This window comes from Pteronotus mesoamericanus, unplaced genomic scaffold (assembly GCF_021234165.1).
Source record: "Pteronotus mesoamericanus isolate MK-2021 breed Mesoamerican mustached bat unplaced genomic scaffold, CSHL_Meso_final contig_20, whole genome shotgun sequence".
Lineage (NCBI taxonomy): Eukaryota > Metazoa > Chordata > Mammalia > Chiroptera > Mormoopidae > Pteronotus > Pteronotus mesoamericanus.
The window spans coordinates 53,060,226-53,079,489 of NW_026555085.1; the positions used below are offsets into that span (position 1 = coordinate 53,060,226).

At 36.0% G+C, this 19,264-nt stretch overlaps 1 protein-coding gene and 1 pseudogene across 1 annotated transcript in view; one reads left to right on the top strand and one right to left on the bottom strand.

Moving 5' to 3' along the window:
* FUT9 (fucosyltransferase 9) overlaps window positions 1–19,264 on the top strand; it is a 73,684-nt gene that overhangs the window by 28,604 nt on the left and 25,816 nt on the right. The gene's annotated exons all lie outside the window — the stretch shown is intronic.
* LOC129067644 (heterogeneous nuclear ribonucleoprotein A1-like) lies at window positions 15,289–16,523 on the bottom strand (annotated as a pseudogene).

Below are 19,264 nucleotides of genomic sequence, written 5' to 3' on the forward strand. Positions count from 1 at the left end.
TGTTAGTTGGAAATTATAAAGTATGTTAGTAAAGATGGTTTGGGTTAGAAATCACAATGCATATCTTAACTTCTTTTTAAAAGTAAAAGAAATGCAATAACATATAATTTAAGAGTCAGGAGGTGAGGGCTTTGGGTACAGTCCGATCAAGTCCAACTCAATTTTTTTATAATTCTCAGCTCTTCATTCTTCCATAAATATTTTCATTCTTAGACTTATTTTATTCATGGCTGCAGAATGGCTACTACAATTGCAGGTATCATTTCCATGCACCGTATTATCCAGATAGAAAAAGAACTTCTTTTTTTCTAGTGATTTGAAAATTCTGGGAGCACCCGTCTCATTGCTAGGTGGGATGCTACCTGATTCATGAATCTCTTAATAAAGCCAATTAGATCTTTAAAAAATTCCAGGCTTCATTCTGCTTGGACCGAATTATCATATGCCTACTTCTGAAATAGTCACTATACCTGGACTCAAATCCTGTATATGCAGATTGGAAGACAGGGATCAGGTTTGGATTGGATCTCAAAGAAATTCTCTCCTAGGTGGGATCAATCCTCCAAAGTGCTTGCCTGCTATGCAATACAGACAGACAGGTACAGTGAATGCTGAGGAGGCAATGACAGTTCTAGTGCTTACTTACTCTTTTTTTACATTTCTATAGGTTTTTCTTTATATCAAAAAATCATTCTCTCTATTGCATTTAAAATGGCCTCTAATCAGCAGAGCAAAGTATCTCTCAGTTCTATAGTTGTTGAGGTTCCCTTTCCTATAGTACCTGCCATTTTTCAAAGTTCTTAGAAAGCTTATAAAAATTTTAAAACCTTGTTACTAGATTTCTTTTAAATCTCAAGAGTTATTGATTGGAAGTTACAAATTTTAAAAAAACACAGTGTTAAATGATTTATTGTAAAAGGTCTTTCTTGTCTTTTGCAGGGAGGGGAGAGGTTTTATGAGCTGAATTGTGTCCCTTGTAAGTTCCTATGCTAAAGTCCCAACCTCCAGTACCTCAGATATAACATAGTTTTGAAATAAGGTCTTTAGAAGAGGTTATTCAGTTAATATGAGGCCATTAGGGTGGAAGCCTAATCCAACATGATTGGTATCCTTATAATAAGAGGGAGAGACACCAGCAGTACCCACAAAGGAATGATCATGTGAAGAAACAGCAAGAGGCTGCCTATCTGCAAGCCAGGGAGAGAGGCCTCAATAGAGCCTAACCCTTCCAGCATCTTGATCTTGGACTTCCAGCTTATAGAACTGTGAGAAAATTGATTTCTGTTGTTTAAGCCACCAGGTCTCTGGCATTTTGTTTTGCAGCCCTAGCAAACTTATACAGAATGGTTGTTTCTTATGTGCCATTAAATATTTGATTGTTAAATCAATTAATTTTTAGTTTTGTTTTTTAATATGCCTTTGTTAGGTGGTTTCTACCTGTTTCTGGTCTAGGACTTTCCCCTGTTGCTGGTTCCATTTTTTTATATAGCTGTACCCCTTTGGAAACTATAAAACCAACCTGCCTCTTTCAGCTTTTTAATTTAAGGTTTTGTGGTTTCAGTAAGGAGAGCTGATTTTGTGGAAGGAAATAATTACTTTGCTGCTGTTCAAAGCATACTTCTCATATTGGATGAGACTGATGTATTTCTCTTCAAAAAAAGGAATATGCCATGTTATCAGCAAATTTTTAAATCTTTACCCTGGTCTAGAACTGGTCATTTTGCTTTAGACCTTAAAATACTTGAGGATAAGACCTATGAGCCAGCATACCTATCACAATGACCCCTTTTTAATTTTGTTGTTTGTAGCTCATTGTTTTCCCATGGGGTCTTGGAAACATTCTTGTTTTTTTTTTTTTTTTAAAGCACTTTGTCTCTTTATTTCATAGCACCATAATTCTGGTTCTTATGAGCTATAAAGGAAACATCCCCTTTTTACTATACACTGAGATTTGGATGTTGAATGTATAAATTGTGACTGCCTATCTCTACAGAACTGAAGTATGTTACCAGTAAATAAAATTATGACCAGGAAATGTTCATTTGAAATGTTCTTTTTTTCCCCTCAGTTCTCATTAAAGTTGGATTGGTTTGTTGTTAGAGAAAAGGAGAGAAGTAAGAGACAAAACTTCTGCCTAAACCTTGTCCACAAAGTAACTGAATTAACTAAAGCTAGCCCTAGACAAAGATGTTATGAAATCATGACTAGCTAGGAAGACTAAAGATCTAGTTACTTGTATTTACTACTAACTTTTTGACCCTATATAATATAATCAATACCTTCACCTCTATGTTAAATGGGTGTGAAAATTCTTCTATCTATTTTACCTCAGAAATCTGTTACCAAAATCACTGAAAATATCACAGAGGAGGCCCTTGACCACCTCAAAATTTATTAAATAAATATTAAATAAGGCAAAGTGTAAAACACTTGAGACTTTTCATAATTTTTCCTTTATTCTGATGACTTGCTTTCTGGGTTTTTCTCTTATAAGAAATTATGTAATAAAACTACTTCAGATATGTGCACCAAATCACAGTGAATGATATTCCTACATTTGGTGTTGCTTACATCAATGTGGGGGAGGAAAAACTTTCCCCTACCTTCCTGTGTTCTTCTGGCTGGTCTAATAATCAAATAGCCATGCAACAGATTAACGAGAAGATTGACCAAATGTAATTTCATACGTATGTATGGAAAGCCCACATACTTGAGAAAGTCAGAGACACCATACACATGAGAAGTTTAGAGAGAGAAAGGTAAAACGAGGTATGTAAGACATCCTGAGCTAAGGAATGAGGTAAGATACCCTGAGACTTCAGAAGGGAGAAGCGTCATTATTAGGAAGATAATTTAGCTTTTGGCACGCAGTAATTAGATGCCTGCCCTGCCCTATAGATAGATCATAAAAAGATATTTTTGTGATGACTCTTTCTATGGACAAGGTCCCTAAGTGAAATTCTTTAAGGGAGAGGTAAAAGTTTCTCATTAGCCCACAGGGTCCCATTTGCTCTCAGCTCAATATAATTTTACATGCCAAAGTAGCACATCTTGAGCAGGCCTGTTCTGAATTCCTTCATTAGCTAGAAGGAAAGTTCTAGTTTAGAATTTATTCTAGGCAAGTAATGACACTTAAAAAATTAACAAAGATTTAAGTAACTCTTTAAATGAAGCAAAACTGTATGGAAGTATTTAAAACTTTAAACCTGAAATGCCAAGGAGGATGGTAAAGCTAATTCAACTAATCATTTCAAAATGTTATGTAACTTATTTTATTTTTATTATTTTTTATTTTTTATTGTATTTTCCCATTACCATTAAGCCTCCTTATACACACTACTCCCTACCCCGCAATCACCACACTGTTGTGTATGTCCATGGGTCCTTTTTCCCTTCCACTACGTCTCTCCACCCCTACCCTCCCTCTCACTTAGCTGCCGTCCTGCTCTCTGTGAGTCTGTTTCTATTTTGCTGGTTAGTTCAGTTTGTTCATTAGATTCCACATATGAGTGAAATCATACTGTATTTGTCTTTCTCTGACTGGCTTATTTCACTTAGTATAATGTTCTCCAAGTCCATTTATACTGTCATAAAAGGTAAAACTTCCTTCTTATTTTTTTTTTTTTTTTACAGCTGAGTAGTATTCCATTGTGTGAATGTCCCATAGTTGTTTTATCTACTCATCTACTGATGGATACTTGGGCTGCTTCCGTATCTTGGTGATTTTAAATACATATTTTCTGAAACAAGAAATGAACCTACTTGTTAGAACTACTTAGTCTTGCAATTATAATTTATATCAGTAACATATAATACAGACTAACACTGCCTTGCATTTTTCTATTTTGATAATCCAATGATAACTTGTCTCCAAGCTTACTATTATCTTCTTTTTAAAGAAAAACTCATTACAGAAATATATTTACTCATAATATGATGCAAATGAAAGTAATATATCTACAGCAAATATGATTTTCACTGCTATTTTTCTTTCTATGTAAAGAATTTCATCTATATTAATTACATAACCCAGTCTCTAAGTATCACTAGTATAACAAATATTATTAGAAAAGATAATTATATATGGCTTTAATAATAATGACTTTTAAATAATACTTTAGTAATCTGGTTTTCTGAATAAAACATTAGTGTTTACCATAATTTTCATAATGCTATTTGCCCTAACTTTATATTCCATCATATTTTGAAACAAAAAAACAAAAGAAGAAAGGAAAGAAAGAAGGGAAGCAGGGAAGGAGGAACAGAAGGAGGGACAGAAGGAGAAAGAGAGAGAGAAAATCAGAGACAGAGAAATGAGGACTCGTACTAATTTATTTCCAAAATGGATTTTCTAACAAGGTGAAAGCTTAATGGCCTTTAATCATCCTCATGTCATAATGCTGGAGAGAAGGATTTTCTCCACTATATAGGTATACAATCTTTTAAAAAATTTTTAAATATTTTATTGTTGTTCTATTACAGTTGTCCCCATTTTTCCTCCTTTGATCTCCTCTGCCCAGCCCACCCTCCCGCTCCCACAGTCAATCCCCACGCTGTTGTCCGTGCCCATGGGTCATTCATAGATGTTCCTTGACTTACCCCTTCCCCTTCTTTCACCATTAACCCCCCTCTCCTCTCACCCTCTGGTCCCTGTCACTCTGCTCCTTGTTTCCATGCCTCTGGTTCTATTTTCCTCATTTGTTTATTTTGTTCATTAAGTTCCTCTTATAGGTGAGGCCATATAGTATTTGTCTTTTGCCACCTGGCTTATCTCACTTAGCACAGTATTCTCCTGTTCCATCTATGGTGTTGCAAAGGGTAGGAGTATCCCTTCTTTCTTTCTGCTGTGTAGTATTCCATTGTGTAAATGTACCGCTGTTTTTTGATCCTCTCATTTATTGATGGGCACTTAGGCTGTTTCCAGCACTTGCCTATTGTAAATTGTGCTGCTGTGAACATAGGGGTGCATAGGTTCTTTTGAATTGGTTTTCAGGATCATTAGGGTATAATCTTAGTAGTGGATTATATATTTTTTATGATATATAATAAAAAATTATATTTTTATAAAATATAAAAATACATAAATAACTACAAAGGGAACTAATAATGAAAAAATAATGCAAATTGTAAACTATAGGACAACCATTAAAAATGAAAAAAAAGTGTGTTTCCTTGTAAGCGTAGCAAAGCCCCGCGAACTCTCCCGTGCTGCCATGGGTTTCCCACTTTTTCCTCCAGTGAACTTTATATATTTTGGAGATCAACCCCTTGTCCAATGTGTTATTGGAAAATATGTTTTCCTATATGGTTGGTTCCTTTTTCATTTTGATGATGGTTTCTTTAGTCGTACAGAAGATTTTTAATTTGATGTAGCCCCGTTTGTTGATTTTTTTCCTTTATATCCCTCGACCTAGGAGGTATATCAGCAAAAATATTGCTGTGTGAGTTTTCTGGAATTTTCCTTCCTATGTTGTCCTCTAGGGCTTTTATGGTGTCATAACATATTTAACTCTTTTATCTATCTTAAGTTTATTATGGTGTTTGGTATAAGTTGATGGTCGAGTTTCATTATTTTGCATGTACCTGTCCCCATCTCCCAACACCATTTATTGAAGAGGCTATATATACTCCACTCTATGTTCCTGTACCCATTGTCAAATGTTAATTGACCCTAAAGACATGGGTTTATTTCTGGGCTCTCTATTCTCTTCTGTTGCCAGTCCCAGACCATTTTGATTATAGTGGCATTGTAGTATAGTTTGATACCAGGTATTGTTACAGGTGTCTAATCTTAAATCAGTAAACACTTTTCAATGTAAGTTAAACTTCCTATGTTATACATATTAAATTTTTAACCCATTTGAATTTATGACCTGGCAGGGAATTTATTAACTTTTCATGTGGAAACCATTTGCAACAGCGCAAAAGAGATTGGTTTCTAATTCTTTAATCACTCCTTCTGGGACACTAGGGACCAGATACTCATTAACCAGCCCTCACACAAGGAACTTGCTCTGTTCTCTTAGTTATCAAATATTCTGGGGAAACATTAAAAAATCTCTAACCATCTCTGCTGCTCATTGATCACCCTAACTGTCCATGACTTCATTCTCTGCCATTAAAGACTAAAATCCAAGCTCTTCTCACCTTTATTCTGCATCAGCCAACAAAGTTTGAATCCTCAGAACTTTGGCATCATTTTTTAATTTTATTGTTAAGAACTTATTCATAGAATATCTGCTCTGTCCCTGACTTTACATTCTACACGATGATGTACAAACCATTAAGTTGAGCCAAACAGGAAAAAAATGATTTAAAGCAACTCTTCTCTAGAACTCCCTTCCAAATATCATAGAATGGAGTAAGACAAGAAAAATTAGACTATGTTATTAATATGGGTTCTGTAACACCAAAAGAATTAGTAGACCTATATGTCTGTAAGATGATTTTAAAATGTATAATTTCTAGAAATGTCTCCCAAAACAGGCTTTCAGAGTCAGGCTTATTACACTCACTAAATCTTTTTGACTTGTTTTCTTTCGCTCATATAAACTCTACCCATCATATTTCAAATTACCGTTTGTGCTTTAAGCTGTCTTCCACTGGAGCCAGGAACCACGTTCCAGTCATCTTTCTATCACCTCAACCCCTAAGCATAGCACTTTAATTTAGGATGTAATAAGAGGCAATTATTTGTTGAATGAATGACTGGTTGAATCACATTTTAGCTTCACAAATGAGTCTTGTATGCATAGGATTTGGGACATATTTATTCTTTTGGGTTTAGAAGTAATTAATAGTCTTGGTAAATTGTGCCACACTATTCATGCTTTCTTAGTGACAAAGTTAAACTTATGTACTTCTTGTTACTACCTCGTCTACATTTTATTGTTCTACGTTATATTCACTGATTGTTCCTTGGATATATTTTTCACTGGTTTATATTTATATTAATTTAAAAAGCAAAAATAAATTAGGCTTAACATAAATACAATTAGAAAATGGCAGAAGAATCTTTGGGACACTTCTTAGTTATGTAAAATAAAAGATCAATTTACTTCTTTGTCTATATAGGCTTTCTGACTGACCTTTAAAAATACTGCCATACCACGTTCCCAGTTTAAAATTTTTTAAAAAGCCTAAAATGGTGTGGAAACCACTAAGGTAGTTTTCGGTACACAGAATTAAACTTGAGAATTCTAAAATCCGTGCCAGCGATGGGATCATGTCTGTATGAAGAGTTGTGGGAAGGAAGAAGTGCAGAAGGGACTCTAAATAAAATTCTAGATTGCCCAGTCCTTGCAACACCTAGTTATCTGTTCTGATGAAAGATATACAGTTATGTTTCCTGGGTTTGCAGAATAAATAGCTTTAATTTCCATTACTATGTTTCTAGTTGAATAACAAAGATTTTGTTTACTTGGTTTGGTTAACAGTCACTCGAATCAATCCAGTGAAATAATTGGTCACTGTAATTAGAACAGTGTGTATGAAAGCTTTCAAAAAGATATAAAATACTATAAATTTTCAAGGTATATTTATTGGATTATTCATTTAAAGTGTAATAAAAATTTGTCCCACTTGGTAACTCACTGAATCATCCCAAATCAATAAAAAATATGGGAAAGAAACCTAATAATGTGCATGGATAATTTTTAAAAATTTTACCATCCTAGATAGTTTGCTCTTAACTATTTATGGAAATGAGCTTTGGTGATAACATGAGAAAATGAAAATGTGGAGATCTATCCAAAAGATAAATACATTTTCATTACAGATATCCTTTTCCATGGAAAATCATTATCACATTTGGACTTTTTCTGCTATTGCTTACTATTAATGTGGTAGAAATAAGCAGGATGAGGTAATGATGATCATGAGTATTTGTGTGCATGTACATGCATGTGCATGAGAGGGAGAGGGAGGGAGGAATAGAAAAAAAAAGGTATTTTGTTCCTAAATTATGACTGTGGAAAGACAAATTAAAAGTCACTGAAAAACTTCTATAGGGTAAACTGATTAAATTGGGTTAGTTTAATTTTGTAACACTAGATTAGAAACAATGATTATCACAAGAAAGACCAAGCTCATGGAATAGGCTTTATAGCTATAGCTATATAGCTGTAGATGAATATAGATATGGGTATGAATATTTATAAATATATACATTGACTGATTGGATTTAATTTATTTGGAAGGAATAGTAAATAGTTTCAGTATTGGAGGTTACTGCCTAAATGTAGTACATGATTACACAAGGACCGCACAAATATTTATGATACCTAGAGACAACTTCACACATCTATCTGTATGCTATACTATGAATTCACATTTTCTGTAAAATAAAAACCACATTGTGCTAGCAGATTTCTTTAGTTTCTTACACTAAACACTACTCCAAATACAGGGTACCCTTAAACACATCAAATTAGTTTTTAATTTCAGACAGTCTATATTCAGTTCTAGAAGGTCCATTTGGTTCTTTTTATATATTCTAGTTGTTGCAACTCTGTATCTTTTAATTCAGTTTGTCAATTTTTTAATCATAAAAGTGATACCCAAGATCACTAGATTCTCCAAGCTTTTCTCACTATTTCACATTAAACAGAATCCCAGGGACAAGCAGTATCTGAAGATTGTATCACTAGTACCTTAATTTTTTATGTTATCTGCAGAATGTGTTACATTTCTCATTAAATCTCTTTTGTAATAAACCTGTGTACTCTCAGTGACATTGCGGTCCCGGCTAAACAATGAGGTCACACAGCAAGATGGAGAAACTGGAGGAGCACTGGCACTATTTCAGCCCTGGGGCAAGCTCACTAGCTGACACAGCAGAAGAGTGGCCCAGCTAAAGTGAAAAAACAGCATTCTACTGACTGAATCTTTTATTTGGTGCACAAATAACTGGTAATTTCAGTTAGGAAACAATGCCTTTATCTTTCAAAGAATGTCTTCGATGCACTACACCTCAGGTAAAATATGCCAAAAATCCAGGATGAAACTTTTTCAGTCAGTCCATATTTTCTTTGAAGGCAATAGAACTGTTTGCATTTTCAACAAGTCAACCAGTCCTTCTTCTGCTTAAATTTACAACAGTTGACTCACAAATCTTTGCAAGGGTAAGGTGTTTAAAGATTTTTTTTTCCCTGCTGAATTACTTGGCATTATTCTAGTATTCAGGGGTATTGTATTTAGAAACAAGTTCTATCTAAAAAAGGCCTAATATCATTCTGTAGTATCATGATTTGCTGATGGTTTCTTAGACAGGTACACCCAACAGTTTAAAGGAAGTTTTCATATAAAATACAAAAGCCATCAAGACCCACCAGAATAGGCTCATGGTCATTTGATTACTAAAAACCTTTGGCAAAAATTGTGACAGTGCACAAGGACTAGGGTGCCTTTTGATCTGTTCGCTATGGGAAGAAGTGGGAAACCCATGGCATCGCTGGAGAGTTGGTAGGGCTTTGCTATACCCACAAGAAGACGCACTTTTTTTTTCCTTTTTAATGGTTGTCCTAGAGTTTACAATTTGCATTATTTTTTTCATTATTAGTTCCCTTCGTAGTTCAGTTTGAGTAGTTTCTATTGACAAATCTTCAAACTCACTGATTCTTTCCTTGGCCATGACCATCAAAGACACCTATAATGAAGGGAGGGAGGCTAGATTAGATAGAGGAAGAAAGGGATGGGCCATGGAGCCACACCAAAGGTCACAAATGACCATAAGAAGCTCTGGATACGGGATGGCCCTTTAAAGAGGGCCTGCACTGAGGCAAGAGGGCCAGGACTTAGTACTCTTGCCTTGACAAAACAGTGACTCTAGGGACAAATTTGGGAAAGGCACGCAACTCTAGAGGGGCTCAACTGTGAGCTGCCAGTAGCTAACAGGCCCTGCAAATGGGGAATGAGTGAGTGCGAAGGTCGTAAAAGAGGGAGCTTAGTGGTGGTGGTGGGCAGCTCAGTATTGCCTATGGGAATTTTAATGAATGCGTAGCAAGTAGGATCATGTCAATTCTAACTTCAAGTTAAGCTGTTCTAAGGGTTTTAGTTGCATATTAAATTCACCCTCACTTAAATATGGTAAAATACTTTCATTACCCTGGAGGAGAGAGTTATTTCAGGATTCAACGATATAATGTAAACAAAAAAGTACTCAGCATAGTTATGGGCACATAATAAGTACTTGATAAATGCTACCTAAGTATGTATGTGTGTGTGAATGTGTTTCTGGTTTGGTTTTGTTGTTGCTTGTGTTTTGTTTTGTCTTTCTGCTAAAAGTTAGAATTAGACTCATCTCTCAGGAAGTTTTATTTTATTGTAGAAGTGCACAATAATTTTAAACTTAGATTTTTTAATTGAAGAACTATTCTAAAATGAGTAGGCATTGTAACAAAGCTTTTTTATCTCATTTTCAAATATTTTAAAATACTTTTAAAACTCTTATTTTTTTGTTTTATATTCCACATATGAATGAAATCACATAGAATTTTTGTCCTCTCTCATCTGACTTAATTCATCTAGTACAATATCCTCAAAATGCATTTGTTTTGTTATCACAAATGACAATATTTCATTATTTTTCAGTCTGAGTAAGATATGGCATATTTATATAGGGTGGGGCAAAATTAGTTGTTCCTATGGAAAATAATATGATCATTAATAAATGATTATACAAGAATAAACTGTATTTCACATACGCTCAACTATATACCTACTTTTGCCTCACCCACCCTGTACAATGGAATACTATTCAAATCTTTTTAATTCTGCTATTTACCAATTTTTTTCTCCTCAGCTTTTTCAAATTGTTTGAATTTGACTCATTTGGGGAAATTCAAATCAACATTATTTTATTATGTTGAGAAAGAGAATTTCTTCTGGTGATGATGACTAAGAGATTCTTTCTGTCAGCCAAATAAATTTGGAATGAAGTTGAGTGAGTGATTTTTTTTTATTAGCCTATGAAAAGGCTATTTATTTCCACATGTAATTAGACAACAAGTAATCCTAACTTAATGAAATAAAACCAACTTTGAAAACAAATAGGCCTCATCTGCTGTTCCAGCTAAATTAGATACTGAAAAATACTTCCATTCTGATGTGTTTTGAAATGTCTACTGAAATTACAGGTATAATATTTCAAAGAATTAGGATAAAAGCTTTGATCAGAGAAGGAAATGTATGTGCACAGATAACATCTCAAGATGCACAAACCCACTTTGCCATTTTAAACTTTCTCTTATTTATAAGTCAATGATATTAAATAATGCAAGAAAATTGAGTTTCCACCTGAATATCACAGAAATGTAAATTTCATGGGAATTGAGTATAAGTACTTTACAATTTGCACAGTAGGTCAAATTGATATTGTGATTTATGAGAGTTAAATGTTTTATTTGATAGACATAGAAAACCAAGATTGTCTCTGGCAGAAGTTTAAAATAAGTTATAAATAAGATTTAATGTTAACAGCAGGGATTTATACTAACCATAAACAGAAAACAACTCACATTAATACAATAAAGTCATGAACTACATTACATCAAACTTAAACTGTCCTTTAAAAACTAGAATAGGCAGTTAAAATCAGTTAAACTAAAATGAAATCTATTTCTTTCATACACACATATACATACATATAGTTGAATAGAAATAAAATAAGAAAATATTATTGCTGTCACATAGAATCACTGCCTTAGAGATTGAAGATAATGGTTTTCCTTTGGTTTCTCTTCTAAGCTAATAGAAGTCCATAAAGTATGTAATAATGTCAAAAAGCTACTGTCCTGGGATTAGAAGGAAATGGATTTCTCTAGCTCTTCATTCAGACAACACATTTGAAACCCTGGAGAATGAGGCATTTGGGGATTGTGCTCTGAATCAAGTAGAAACTAAAAAAAAAAAAAAAAGCAACAACAAACAGCAACCAAAATCCCAGTATTTTATAAAACTCACTTTCTCTAAGTTACTCACAGCCTTGATTTAGAACATAAATCTATTAACAGTCTACTGTTTGGGGGACAATCTGTGGTTTATTCTTCCTGCTTTCTTCCTAATTTCTCCTCTTAAGTTCTCACTACTTGAGTTTCAGTCCCGGAAGCAGAGCCTGAAACAAAGACCTGATTGCCAGTAATTTTGAGGAGCATCTGATTTTAAGGAACAGGAGCATAGAACAGGACAGGTGAAAAAGGAAAGATAAAAGAGGCTCCTCCCAGGATGCATTATCAAGCTGGCCACCAGTCAGTTGGCTGGCCCTGAAGCTCATGGCACATTCTGAGGAGTCATGAGATGTGTCAGAGCTGTTTGCCTTGGGGATGAAAGACAAAAGTATTTTTCTGTCAGTTCCTAGCCCCATTTGGACAAGGTTGACTCCCTAGATGTTAACTAGCCGGCACTTCTGAATGCTGTGCAAGATCCTGAGAATGTCCTCATACAGTCTGTGTCAGAGAATTCTCAAGGCAGTAAGCGGGTGGCACATGACCCAAAGAGAGGTCTGTTTTGCATGTGCCAGAGCTGGCGGAGGCCTGGCTGGGGATGGTCGCCTCACTGCGGCAGAGGTAGAGTGGCAGGCCAGGCTCAGAGCCTGGGGAGGTGGGCACCAGAGTTGTCTGAGACCCCAGTCTTCTTCCTTATGCCACCTGGATTCAACTGCCCATTTAGTGTTTCCAGACGTCTCATTCTTGTTGCCATTTTCCACATCCTGAGATGATTTTATCTCCGATGTATGACCCTTATTTCTGAGATCCCAGATAAAACAAAATAGAGATATTTTTAACCTTAAATACTTAAAACAATTTAAATAGCAACTTTAACAGCAAAATTTTGAATCCCTCTACCTCATCCAAGGGCTCCCATTAAATCAAGGAATGCCATTCTTGATCTTCCCTCATTTCTCCCAATCCTAAAATTCGGCAAGTTGACATGAAATGCCATCTGGAGATCCTGTGCAGAGACACCTAACAGAATAATTTTTCTAATATTTAAGAACATTTTGGTTGACTATCATTTGACAGTTCTAAAGGTAGAAAATATTTCCTCAAATCATCCGTGTGAACTAACTAAAAGAAAGCTTTCCTTTAACGTTTTTCTTTGGAACTGCCATTTACCACCATATGTATTTTTACATGTAGTTTCTTCCTGCCAAAATGCTTGTTTGTGATTTTTTAGGAGTCTGAATACAATTTTAAGTGATTATTTTGCTTCTGCATTTGGAAAACAACACTACATCACTGAGACATGTTCAGCTTATTAAGCACATAACCATTATAATCTTCTGCCTCCTTTCTTAAAGACAGTCTGAGCAGTGTGGGTTTCTGCGCCATAGCAGCAATGTTTAGAGACGGCTGCCAAAAGTTAAGATGAGAAAGGAACCTTGCTATTACAAAGTAAAAGGGGTGATTGTTGAAAGTTTATGGATGGGAACAGACAACTAGCTAAGAAGCATGTTTAAATCCTTTAAGTTAAACCAAGGACTAAGTTTCTAGAACACATTGGTAAATGTGGCCAATCTGAGCAGCTCAGTTTGCAATCTGAGCAAAGGACCTAAAGCTTCAGGTCCTTTACTTTCATCTAACATGTTGTTGCCATGTCACTGTTGTGCACGATGCTCTGGCTATTCTGCCCGGAGGCATTCCTCTTCCCTTTTTAAAAGCTGCTTTACAGGGAGAAAATCTAATGAGTAAGTCATAATTCCAGAGTCAATGTCGAATCCTGTAGATCTTCAACAATTTTCAAAGTTTTTATTTTCTCAATACCATTTGTCCAAAAGGATTATCACTGTTTAGAGCAAAATAAATATAGCAACACAATTCACATTCTTGAAGAGATGACTATATACACTCAAAACATAACAGAGTGATGTACAAACATTTACATAATATGGATTTAGGTATGAAATTTCCCCAGTGTCATTGAAATATTAAAAACATTATTAATGGGAAAAAATTGTAAAGGGCTGGAGTCAAAATAGATGGTTTTATGAACTTGGGAGAAGAAACAGAAAATGGGAGGTTTAAATTTGGACTGAGAGAGGGGCAGGAAATGCATTTGTTGTAAAAAGTAAAATACAAACAGTTCCACAAGGCACATGGCTTTCTGTTTTGTCACAAGGGTATTTTTTTCTATTGTGTTTTAGTTCCTAGCTTTACCTCCACATCCATGAGGGACTGGTTCCCATTTGTCTTTCACATCTCTCTTTAAATATCTCTCTATCATATAATTTACATAGACACTTGTCACTTTCTTGGACTGTATTTTATTTTCTTCAGTTTGCCTTAACTGATATTGTTGTGTTACTTGTCTCTATTTATTATCTTCCGTCCTCCACTAACATGTTAACTGTGTGAGAGAACTTCTGTATCTTCTTTACCAGCTCTATTAAGAGCAACTTGAATAGTACTCAACATGAAGATGATAACAAATCATATTTATTAAATGAATTGATGAGTGTACCACATATAACACCATGACCTTTCCTATTTCCTGGTGGGAAGTGGGACTTAAGCATGTCTTTATCTCAGTGTCTTTGTCTTCACTTGTGGTTTCCTTGACTATGAGCTTCCTTCACTTAAAATTGGTCATCAAGGAACATGTATAAAGGATCCATGGACAAAGCCAAAGTGGGGAAGGATCGAGGGAGGGAGGTGGGGGTGGGTGGAGAGGAGGAAAGTGGTGGCAGGAAAATGGAGACAACTGTACTTGAACAACAAAAAAAAAATTAAAATTAAAAATAAAGTCTATTCAATAAAACAAGAAATGATGAATATTTTATGAGATAAAATATTCTTACATCAGTCTTATAAACATACAAATTTGGCAAAAATGGAACACCCAGTCTTTTATAATTACAATATGATAATTTAACACATATTATGAACACTTAAAAGAATGTTACAGATTTTCTTTCATTTTTCAAACACTATTTTATAAGATCCACCATCATTTTAGAGCACTGTTAAGAATTTTAAGTTTTTAAACAATTGTGATTGCCACATTTGCTAAGATTTCTTTTAAGAACTATTTGCATAACAAAGTAGTTAATAGTTTGTTTTGCATAGGTGGTTGTTTAGTTTTTCTAAAGAAGAATATGAAATTTTATTCTGTGGATCCAGACTAAGAGAAACCAAGGAAGTGTCTTTTTTTTTTTTTAAGACACATTTATTCAGCGTCATGATCAGACTATTACATTTAGCAATCAACAGCATGGATGCAAAAAAAAGAAAAAAAGAATAAAGAAAAACTGCATTAAAAACCCTTTGTTGGAATGCTTTATACTTTCCACAGAACAGAAACTAAAATAACCTGTTATACAATTAGTCACAAACACAGTCCTCGAGTTTTTTGCCCATTCACATGAGTATTGTCTAAAACATGTCTTCTTTGTGGCAGCTAGGCCCTGCCACCACTGTGCTTGGCTGAGTTCACAAATCTGTTGTAACCTGTAGCTTCCCTGTCACTTCTCTGGCTCTCCTCTCCTGCTAAGCTTTGTTTCCTGGCAGCAATTAAAACCTTCTGCCACTGCCATAGCTACTGCTACTGCTGGAACCGCCATAGCCACATTGATTTTGTGGTTTGGCAAAGTATTGGCCTCCACCACCATAAGGGCCTGAGCTTCTGCCTTCAAAGTTTCCTCCTTTCATGGGTCCAAAATTTGAAGATTTAATGTTGTTGCCAAAATCATTGTGGCTTCTGCCACCTCCAAAATTGCATCCATTATTACCAAATCCATTATAGCCATTCCTACTGCCACCATAACCACCACCACCATAGCTACCACCAAAGCCACCTCGACCGCTGAAGTCTCCTCCACAACCAAAGTTGTCATTCCCACCAAAACCACCTCCACGACCACCTCCAAAGTTTCCAGAACCACTTCGACCCCTTTGGCTGGATGAAGCACTAGCCATCTCTTGCTTAGATAGGGCTTTTCTTACTTCTCAGTTGTGGCCATTTACAGTATGGTATTTCTGAATGACAGTCTTGTCTATAGAGTCAATGGTCATCAAAGGTTACAAAAGCATAAACTCTCTTTTGCCACTGGCTCGATTAGTCATGATTTCAATCACTTCAATTTTCCCATACTGTTCAAAATAATCTCTTAGGTGATGTTCTTCAGTGTCTTCTTTAATTCCACCGACAAAAATCTTTTTCACCGTTAAGTGGGTACCTGGTCTTTGAGAATCTTCTCTTGAGACAGCCCTCTTTGATTCCGCAACTCTTCCATCCACCGTGTGTGGCCTTGCATTCATGGCTGCATCCACCTCCTCCACAGTAGCGTATGTGACAAACCCAAAGCCTCTGGAGCGCTTGGTGTTTGGATCTCTCATCACCACACAGTCTGTGAGCGTTCCCCATTGCTCAAAATGGCTCCTCAGGCTCTCATCTGTTGTTTCAAAGCTCAAACCTCCGATAAAGACCTTCCGTAGCTGTTCTGGCTCTTTGGGGGACTCTGACTTAGACATGACGACTGCAGGAGAGGAGACTTCACCGACGCTTACTCAGAGGCGTCCACCGGCAGAGAGGAGTAGTCTAACGAACATATCCTGGAAGTGTTTATTAGGACCTCTAAAAGGAGGAATTTCCCTCACTGATTGAGACAGGAAATATGGAATCCCATGGCCTGATAATTCTCTCATTTGCTTTTGAAGTCGCAGACCCCTACTTGCCACACCTTCCCTTAAAGATGCATAAGCAACATGTTAGGGATTGAAGTAAAAAAGATGTGATTGGATAAATGCAAACGTATCACCACTCTATGAAACAACTCAAATTAATGTCTTAACAATTATAGCTTTGTATTTAAAGATCAGCACATTTTTTTTAAAAAGATGTTAAAGAAACTTAGATTACTATTAAAGATAGCCAAGGATTTTTTGATAACTTTTTAAGAATATAAAATAGCTCTGTTAAAAAGTTGACCAGGTGTTTCCAAATTACATGGAAACAGGACCAAAGTAAATGGTAGCAAATGTCAAGAAGAAAAATGTAAATTATACCTAAAAAAATCTCTTCACCGAAGAAGTCTACTGAAATAGAACAGTTGTCTTTTACTAGTTAAATATAGAATAACTTGGAGACAGAGGTTAAACAATATAGCTTTGATCAGAGTTTTCCTCCTGGCAAGCAATAGACAGACACAAGGGTCCCCAAATAAGAGAGGTTGACCACTACCACAATAACAAGATTGACATGCACATTATAATCCTATTTTCATCTTTCACCGTAATGCTTTTGTTTGGAACCCAGAAAAAAGTAATAATAAGATGAACGCAGAAAGTATGAGTAAGTTCAAGAGGTTTAAGAAGGTGGAAATAAATGGAGAAGAGAAGAACTTACAGAAAGTAATCTGTGTTTAATAGGAAACCAAAGAACTTCTCTCTGGCCCAGATCTGGAGTCCTCTGCAAATTATCTAGAAAAATCCCAAACAACAGCTTCCTGAAATTAAATGTAAGCCATTTCATATATATGCTTTGTCTTTTTTTCTTTTCTTTTTCTGTACGTTTTAAGATAAGGGTCTAAAATGTGTATCTACTCCAAAGGAATAGTTGACTCCAGAATGTGTCAGGCTTGCACACTAAACCTTGCTGTGCTCTAATTGTGTTGCTATGGCAATCATGACTTCGCCTTAACAATTAGGAGTTAGCTAGATTGCAGGACTTCTCTCTTGAAGCAGGACTGAAAAAAATGTCTCAATAAGGAATCAAGATTCTTTCAGGGACTATTTAATGCTAAAGTATGCCCTTTTGGCTCCCACTCCCTCGAGGCTACAGTTACGCAGACAAATCTTGGAACTCATCAAAGAGAAAGGAAGGGTGCCTCAGGGAGCCCGGCCCCATCACCTTCCCAGCTAGCTTGCTCAGCTGTGCCTTCATAGTGTAAGGCAAGGTACCATATTTTTATTCCCTTTCTGCCCCACTCCCACCTTCTATGTCACCTAATTATGGCCCTAATACTACATTGTATGCTAAGAAATATATATAAGAAATATGGTCACTTCAAAAGAGGCAGAGAAAAATTATTAGTCATCAAGTATTGTAACTACTCTGTAGCTAGTAGTGATAATTACCTATACACAGATGTCAGAGACACCTAATTTAGTGTAGGTTTAACTAGCAATACAAAGATGATGTAGAATTTGTTGCTTAAAATTACTCTGGTTTTCCACTTGAGCCATCAAATATCAATAAAGATATAGAAATAAAAAGATGCACATTATATTTTAAAATAAGTTCAACCTGATGTTTTAAAGCAAGGGTTACAAACTTGTTCTGTAAAGGGCCAGGTATTAAATACTTTACCCTCATGGGCCATACAGTCTCTGTCGCAGCTTCTAATTCTGTCCATGTAGCACAAAAGCAGCCACAGACAATGCATTAAGGGTGTTGCTGTTGTCCAGTAAACAAGCAATGGCTAGATTTGACCACCAGGCATATAGTTTGCTATCCCTCTATTTAAACTGACCCTTTTGGTCATTTTAAATTTTGTGTTCTCTCAGATACTCTCTCCTTTCACCTGCTTTCTCAAAACTTTAGGTAAAGCCCAGGAGAAGGAGGAAGAGCATCTTCTTGTCCAATATCTTCCAAACTCAGGATCAAGCTTCTTTTCTAGTTGTTTCTGGCTCTCCCTGCTGGTTTAAGTTTAAGGCCAGGATAACTTTGATCTGTGACTTCCCCATAAGGACACCCAGTCCTGCCAGCCAGGAGCTGCCTGGCTGCTGTGGATTCCCATCAGTCCCTTTGGTGTTTTGACCTTTAAAGGGACTGGCTGTGGGCAAGCTCAGTCCCATCCCAGACAGTCAAATCTGCAGACCCACAGGGCTACACCTTGACCTTCCCCACAGGCAAGCTTCCCAGGCGCATCTGCATCCCACATGGAACCAAGGACAGCTCAGGGAAGCCGCTCCTGAAGATTTAAGGTATCTGACTGCATTCACCAAGCTGACTGGGATGGCTCCTATGGCTTCTTAGAGGCCTCCTTGCTCCCCAATGTGTTTAATATTACCTTCAATTATCTGACATCCCCCTCAACTTAGCCAAAACCCAGAGAGCTTCCGTTAGTCTTAGATCTTGATAAAAAAAGGAATAGGCATTTGAAAAATCCTCTCTCAGAATAATATTTGAGTTTGCACCTTCTACTACACATCAGAAAGTGAAATTACATTCTCTTTTTTATTCTCAAATCAACCTTAACTTACCTACCCCACTCTCCTGATGACTTAGGTAGATAGATCAGTTAGGATAAAGGTCACACACTGAGAAA